We start from the raw sequence: 9,021 nt of genomic DNA, 5'->3' as shown, positions 1-9,021 counted from the left end.
GCTACTTTGTGTGCATGCAGCCAATCCAAAAGGCACCCAGCCTACTGAGGAAGCGAGCAGTCCAGGCCCTGCTTTATACCTCATCACAGCCCAAGTGGGGAGGAGAGGTACATGTTCTGCATCCCATGGAATTAAAGCTAAAGGGGTGCCACATCCAATTTTAATCCTTGATGCATGAAATAGCTACTTTGGGCAAGCATTGATCCAATGGACCTAACAACTTTTCTAAAACAAATCCATTTCCAAGTGACTAGGCAATGCCATGGGGATCCAGGTTGGGAAATCTGGTAGCACAAACTTGCATGGGATCACTCTATGCAGGTGATTTTGCTCCTCGTGCAAGTCCTACCTCAACAAGTATATCCATTTTACATATTCAAAGGCATACAGAAAACTCATGAGATCCCATGGTCCTCCTTTTTTTGGGGGGTGAGGGATATTGGGGATTGAACTCAGGGGCACTCCATCACTGAACCACATCCTCAGTCCTATTTCGTATTTTATTTAGAGACAGAGTCTCACTGAGTTGCGTAGAACTTTGCTTTTGCTGAGGCTGGCTTTGAACTCCTGATTCTCTGGCCTCAACCTCCTGAGCTGGTGGGATTACAGGCATGCGCCACCTCACACAGCCCATGGTACTCCTTTTGAAAAAGAAAAATCTGCTCATTTACCACAAGTTGCCAAAATGAAATCCTTACCTATATACTAGGACCAGCTCTATGGTAGTTGGGGGTCATTTGGTTCCATTTGACTCCTGAGTTTTTAACAGCCAAACCTTTGATCTGGGAGAATGACAAAAGGATGACAATTTTTCAAACTTTTAAATGTTCTGCAAATTCCGAGAAGTGTTTCAACAGTTGATTCTAAGAATTCTGGACCAAACAGAATCACAAAAGTTGACACCTTTTGGATGCATATCACTGAGTTCCTTTCTTCAGGTTTCTGATTGGGACTGTGGCAAACATTATGTGAGTATACCATCTCTGCACTAATATCAATATCACAAATTGAGAAGTTTGGCAGCGGAATTCCTAGAATGGCACAAGTATAACTAACTACTCCCAGAGAGGAAGAACAGTTGAGGGTCTTACACTTTCTGTGATTTTATAAGGACAAACAGTGGTTCACGCCCTACCTTTATGCTCTAACAACCTCCGTACAGATCTCTTCACAAACTGAAATGGATGAACCTGCCACATTCCAACAGGTGTAAACTCTGACTTTTATGATGATATCATCTAACCTTCCCCTGACACTGCAGCTGATGCTACAAGAGCATCCTGAAAAAAGACATCTCCTTGCCCACATCTCTAGAAACATTCCTGTCTGAAATCAACACTGCTCATAAAATAGGACATCGTAGCAACAGATGCCAAGTTTCAGCCAAATCTCCAGGCAAGTGATGACAAGGCACCTAAACATTGTTGCTTAGGAAACCCAAGGCACCCTATTCTGTAGATAGGTGAAGGGGTTACGTTCTTTAAATGCTTCTACCTGCATATTGTCTCACTACTGAGTAATCAGCACCAAGCAGACACCAGGTTTCACAAATCAGGTCACAAAAATCTCTCTAAATACTCCTCAGACCTGAGGACCTTCTGCCCAGTGAGACCTTACTGCAACTAACCAGGACAAATCAGTTTGGAGAACATATAAATGACGGATCACATCAGTGCCTAACCAAGGTACTACCCAGAGTCTTTTACAGACATTACAGGATCCCTATTATCTTAGAAAAGTGGCAGCATATCCCAGCAGAACCATTAACAACAGCTCCTTATTCTAGGCATGTCCTGGATTCATGCCCAACCCCTGATCTATTGCTCTGCTCTTTGTCTCTCTGGCTCCATTTTCTAGCTCTGGTATCTGTAACCCTTATCATTTGGCAACTTTCCTTTTGGCATTTTGGGCCTTAGGTTCATTCTCATTGTAGCAAAATGAGGGAAAGAAACCAAAAGTGAAAATAATCCTACTTTTCCTTTCAGAGATAATAACTGTAAGTATTTTAGTCATATATCCTTCTAGACATATTCCAGGTCTGTTGATCACACACACACACATACACACAACACATCTAATTGTGTGTATGTGTGTGTGTATGAGATCACACCTGACAGGTGTGTATTACAGTGAGTGGCACACACAAAACATACTCTGTTATTATATTTCTGATTTGTAACTTGGTTGCATCACTCAGTAACCTATAGTGCATAGTCTCCATGTTGGTAAATATTTCTCTATGTCCTAATGTTTTAATGGATACATGTGCCAAAAACTAACACTTACTTGTTAGACACAGGCTGTTGACACTATTTTGCTGTTGTAAACACAGCTACAATAAACATTACTCTAGTTAAATTTCTATATTCCAGGATAGATTCCTAACAATGAAATTGCTGGTTCAAAGAGTTTGTACAGTAAAAGTGATAGAGTTTAGAGAGAGTGATAGAGCAAAAGAGAGAGCATGGAGTTTGATGTAAAAGTGATAAGCTCACAATGAGCTTATACCAGTTTATACTCTCTTCTCAGCTGCACATCCAGAATATCAATTCATTTATTTATTCCCTTATTTCAGGATTATGAAAAGTACTATCAATATTTTTGGAACAAAACATACAAGATTCTTGCTCTCTTGATATTCATTTTAAAAGGGGAGAAAACAGACATCAAATCAATAACAGAATAATCAATGAAAAAGTTCAAAAGATACCATGATTATAAAAAACAAGTTCCTATTGGATGGGTATTGTATATATATCTCTATGTAACAAATTACCCCAAAGCATAATGATTTAAAACGAAAATTATTTTCTTATCATTTTTGCGAGTCAGGAATCAGGTGCAACACCGCCACGTCCTCTGGAAAGATATTTTATAAATTTATAATATAATATATATAAATTATATACATATATAATTATATGTATTATATATACATATTACAGAATAACATGGTGAGAATTAAGGAAAGATTAAATGTAGGTGAAGCATAAAAATCATAAATGATTCTCAGGTTTCAGATTTCAGCAATTGACTATAGGCATTATAGACTATTTTCTTGATGTTATTAAAATGCATCAAGCTTATTTGATAACTAACAATGATTTCTTACTGGGTTTTAAATTTGTATTTTCTTTTTCATATGTTTATTACTCAAGAGGGTGTTTTGGTTTAATTATTTCATGCCTGCTATCATAGTAAGTGTAATGTTATTTTTCCAAATGTTAGAATTCATATTAGAAACTTGGTCTTTGTTAGTAATTTAACCATTAGAAAATTTTATTATATACTAATAAGAAAGTAAAGTATCATAGTGTGTTTATAAACACATATGTAGTAATACATTTGTGTTTGCAAACGCTTAGATTATTTGTAGCAGGGTACTTAAGAAACAGGTATATATATTTTTTCCTGTAGATAACTGGGTAACTGTGAGACAGATTTACTTTTCTTATATACCTAGTCTATATTTGAATATAATATTACATGCAGATATGATGTTTCAAAAACTGTATCTTACTAATAATATGTATCTATGATGGTTTGTTTAAATGAATATGACAGACTTTGTACCCATTTTATTCTCATCTAATGAGTATTTTAACAAGTGAAAAGGATATCCAGAGGTTTCCAGAAGAATTCATTTTAGATCATGCAGTCTCAGAACCATGGATTGTATTATTGTAAGAATTGAATATAAAAAGTCATTATTAGTAGATGGTAGCAGGTAACCAGAGACCGTTAGGCAACAAAAGCATTTTGCTGTGTGTATCAGTGTCCTCTGTTTGTGTATTGTATATACCCATGTATCAATTATTTAGCACTCACTTTTGAGCTTGTGCATTATCTAGACTCTGCTTCACATCCTTAGCTCCTCTGCCACCTGCCACTTAATCATTTTCCTACTCATTAACAGCTCCAGTGGGCATGGTCATAAAGGGGAGGCAAAACTCAAATAAATTTATTTGTTATTTTTAATTGCACATATAAAAAAGGCTTTATGAAAAGGTTGCATATAGTGATAAAAATGAGTTGTTCTAATAAGTATAAATAATTATTATTCTTTTCATTCTAATTCTTTTACATTGATGCATTCTACTTACTAACAAGCACAGGTTTTTCTCCTTTGCTATCCCCCCAAATTATTATCTGCAAAAAAGCCTACTTAGATGCTTACTAGCCACTCATTCAACTTTCTAACTTTTATCTTCAAATATGGACAATAAAAAATGAAGAAACAAATGCAGTAGCAGGTGTTGAAATGTGGTCAGGACTCAGGATGTTAACCAAATAAACCAATGGCATCAAAATTTAATAATACATAAAAAAATGCAAATTGGTATGAGCTTATCCAGGAATGAATACAGAAAGGCCAGATGTAAGATGACTGCTCAGAAGCAAACCGTCCCAAAGAAAAACAGAGACAATTGTTTAATGTGCTTTTAAAGAGAATTGGAAAGAGAAAGAGAAAACATTCAAAGATATAAATGAATACAATGGATAACTGAAATGGTATGACAACGGGCACCTATTGTTTAGTAGGTGCTCAGTATTTGTTAACCCATTTTGATTCCTGTTTCCTCCTTGGGTAATCTGCTCCTTCGTGTCTTCCTTATGGTCTCTGTGGAGAAAATGCAACCCTGACTGTTGAAGTGGCATGTGACCCAAAACTGACCTTTTAGAGCATCAAATTTTCTTTTCTTTCCCTACCACTTTATTTTTCTTTATAGGATTTTTATTAGTGTGAGGTGGAGAGGAGGGGGGACCTAGTGCATCATGGATGGAGTCTTTGTTTAAGCTCTGCCCTCCAGGCATCCAGGAGAAAGTAGCTTTGAGTTTCTCCTTCACTTTGTTTAGTGTCTTGGAAAACCAATTCCAGGTCTTGGCAGAAATGTTGCTATTTGATGTAGCAACATCAAAAGGTGCCTGGGCCTTTTCTTCAGGGTATTTCCAAACTTCTTCAGCTTATTCAGCAAGTGCTCCACGGTGCTGGAGAAACCTAGGGGAACCTGGGCTAGGGCTGGGCCTTCCAAAACCATAGACAGGACTACCACCAGAACCAAGAGTGACAAGATGAGTCTTATGGTGGCCGGAGGGGCACTCTAGATATGTGGATCTGAGGAGGGATGGCTGGGGTGCCAGAGTATCACATTTTCCCACCAACAGGAAACAGTTCTCAGTGAGCTCATAGCACAAGTAGGCCAATCAAAGCTAGTTATACAGATTTTGGAAAATTTCTCTTGAAATTTAAGGAATCAGATTAGCTCTTTTCTGTTGGACTAGGAATTTGGGGAATTTTAAGTTGGACCACGTTTCTTCCACCTTGTCTCTCTAAATGAAGCCGAAAATAAAGCTAACATGATGAAGAGCTGGGTTCTGCCGAGTGCACCAGGAGGAAGTAAGACCTGCAGAACTCGATTTGAGATTTTTGCTGAAACCAGTCCTTCCTGAGCAAATCCCTACTCCTGGACTTCTCAGTTACATAAACTAATTAATTCAAGGTTTTTTTTTTTCCCCTCCCTTCATCCAGTTTTGATTGAGTTTTTATTGTACAAAGAAGAGTCCTAATTAATAGGTTTTATTCACAGAAGGCACTGAGGGAAAGAAAGATGGTTTCATTTTTGTCCAACAAACTAGTAGATGCAGGTAGGTTAGTGTCTTAAGGAGGTAATTTGCCATTCACGCCCTACACAAACTCATTCTAGCTCTGTTAGGGACATGGGGAGTAGCCCCTTATATTGGGCAATAAATATTAGTGGTTTTACTTTCAACTTTACTTATTTGGGATCTCTAAAAAATATCTGACACTGACTTACTTAAAATTTAGTAATGGAAACATATAGACCTGTGAAAGAATGTAGATTCAGGACAAAATAAACAGATGAAGTTGGGGTGGTGCAATAAGATGTGACAATGAAATTCCATGTAGAAGTGTGGGGAATGCCAAATTATTTCTATCCCTAATTTTAATGAAATCTCTGTACAGGCAGTGAAACTGATGCCTGGAAAACATGGTAAATTTCACTGTGACATTGAAACTTGCTGAACTGAAGCACTTTGCTTCCATCACATTTTGAAATCACCATCCTAAACTTGAACTCTTGGGAAAAGTTGAACAAGATCAAAAACTCTGAGTCACTCGTGTGATAACTCAATGCCAGGAAGCGATGACCTCTTCAGAAAAATGGGATGGTGACATCAGTTTGCAATGGGTCACTAAGTATTGCTCAGGGTGGCAAGTTTTTGTGCACTATCCTGTAAGATGCTTCTTACATGAAATATGAGACCTCTAATTTTAACAATGTTATAAACAAACCTGTGCAATTAAGGCGTAGAGCATGACTGGAAGCAGAGATAAGCTAATAAGATTATAAACCAACTAAATAGATCCCGAAGCCATATGATGACATCATGAAATTTTAGAAGATACAGCTGGCTTCCAGTGATATTTTTGCAGTTGAAAATATGTAGCATCTGGTGTTTCGCTTATCATTCTTTGCTGAAGTAGTCGTCATCTTAAGTTTCTTTTTATCATGTAGATGTGTTAAGTTTAAAAATAATGTTGGAAAATTTTGATAGAGCATGTCATCCGATTTCAAGTAAAAATAAGCAAAAATTAGTTAGTTTCATTAACAAATTGTTTATAAGAATAGACTGTACCCTAAGCCCTGGTTTTTTGCATTAAATAGCTTTGTGTCCTTGAAACACCATTAACCTAGAGAATGATTGCCACTTATCAAGTGTGGGACATTCAATCATTCATTCTTGTGTGTTCTTAATATAAGGAGGTAATATAATATATAGGTTAAGAGCTCTGGCACTGGGTATAGGTTTCTTTGGTTCAAATCCCAATTTCACCAACTACTTGCTATGTAACTTTAAACTATTCAGTCTCTCAAGTTCAAGTTTACTTATCCATAAAATAGGAATAATAGTAACAGTTCTTAAATTATACAATATTTATAAAGTATTTTGCACCATGTCTGACATGTATAAAATAAACCCAAAGTAAATATTTCTTGTTATTAGTCAGTCACTTAACAAATATTTATTAAAGTTTATATGGATGCTGGGCACCATGCTAATCCCTAGGAATACTTGGCCAAAAGGAAAGAGTCATTTAACAATTAACTGGTGTGTAAGGATATTCTGTGACATTTTAATTGTTAGAGTTCCTGTTACTCAACTAAATAGATTCTTGGGAAATTATTTTTCTAGTTGTGATGAGGACAGACTGATACAAGCAAATAATGTTATTATGGTGTAAACTTTAGTAATGCCTCTATGATAGTATATATAGATAGATATAGATAGAAATATATATGTGTGTGTATATATATATGTGCATATATATATATATATATATATATATATATATATTCTAAAGATACATAATTGCATGCTATAATCCAAAAGTCTATTCTAGAAATGATGTGGGAGGAGACATGGGAATGTAGTCTATCATCTGAGTATGTTCTTAATGCTGGGACCTAAACCAGTCTCACTGACCGCTCCTCTGACTCCACTTCTCTTACATCTTCTCTGTTTGATATTCAACCCTACCACCTCTGCCATGGGCCATCTCATCTCCATATGATACCTCAAATATTGCCTTCACTATATTAGTTTCTTCCACATCTATCAAAGTTCCTGCCTTAGGAGGAATGCAAGTTCAAAATCAGCCTCAGCAACTTAGTGAAGCCCTAAGCAACTTAGCAAGACCCTGTCTCAAAATAAAAAAAAATAAAAAAGGTCTGGGGATGTTGCTCAGTGGTTAGTGCCCCTGGGTTCAATACCTGCTACCAAAAAGAGAAAAGAAAAAAGTCCCTGCCTTCTATGAGCTTGCACTGCAACAAGACAAAGGGCATGTGGAAATGTGATCATATTCAGACCAAGATGAACCTGACAAAGAAGCTTAGGAGGCATTATACAGAAAGGAAAATCTTATTTAGAGATATTATTTGCACTGACTCTCCAAGTAGAAAAGATCTTTAGAGGCAAAGAATAAAAGGAAGATCATCTGAGGCTATGATAATGGCAAAAGCTCCCAAAAAGGTCAGTACTTTGCTCTTCTTTTAGTAGTACAAAAACCCAAAAGCAATGAAGTCTTTCAACATGATACCCGAGCTGCTCTGTCTTCTGGATGGGCAGATGCAGGTCAGTTTTTTCACACTTGTTTATGCGAATGAAGCTTTTTTGGTATTACAGAGTACAAGAAAATCTCAAGGTATGGCTTTTTATTTTTGTATTATTTGTGTATACTAGCTACTTTCCTAACTTGATAGTATACACAAAGCACATTCTAATACGTGCGTGGGGGTATGCTGTGTGTATATACATAGATACACTCAAACAAATACATGCATAAACTTTAAACAATAGCTAAGAAATGGGAACCAATTTCATTTCTAAAGCAGTCTAATTTTTACAAAATAATAGCATATTGTGATAATGTAGGTTATTTCTAATTTCTACTGTTTGTTTTGTTTTCCCCAGGGGCTCTCTACCAGCAAGCTACCTCCCCAATCCCTTTTTATCTTGAGACAGGGTCTTGCTAAATTTCCCAGACTGAACTTGAACATGTGATCCTCTTGCCTCAGCTTCCCAAGTAGCTGGGATTATAGGCTCTACTAGTATTATTTCCTGGATTTATTTTGTTTCACATCCTAGAAGTATCGTGTTTGTATATGAACTACCACAGGCTAATTTGAAGAGCATTTACACAGTATTTGAACATTAATAACCAACTTTTCTGATGGCTTGAATAATATCACTCATACTCATTACTCACCTGAGTCATGGTGCCTTTGATCCAGATAATATTTGGAAACAGAGCATGATGAAATAGGACAGTTCAGGCTCATGATATCAATAAGAAACCTTAAATGCCTCGACAATGATGTCACCTATCTCTCTTCACCAGAGTAGAACATAACAGAGCATTTGAAATGCATATGCCCAGGTTTCAGCATTACCATATTAGACTTAGTTGTGCTCAGTTAACTCTGAAGGCTCAAAATA

The 9,021-nt window shown here is 36.6% G+C and overlaps 1 pseudogene; it reads right to left on the bottom strand.

The window, feature by feature from the left end:
* Positions 1-4,686: 4,686 nt before the first annotated feature.
* On the bottom strand, positions 4,687-8,800 carry LOC124993728 (apolipoprotein C-I-like; annotated as a pseudogene).
* Between the last annotated feature and the right edge of the window lie 221 nt (positions 8,801-9,021).

Source organism: Sciurus carolinensis, chromosome 9 (genome assembly GCF_902686445.1).
Source record: "Sciurus carolinensis chromosome 9, mSciCar1.2, whole genome shotgun sequence".
In the NCBI taxonomy this organism is placed as follows: domain Eukaryota; kingdom Metazoa; phylum Chordata; class Mammalia; order Rodentia; family Sciuridae; genus Sciurus; species Sciurus carolinensis.
Note: the sequence above shows the minus strand (reverse complement) of the source record. Positions and strands in the feature narration are given on the sequence as shown.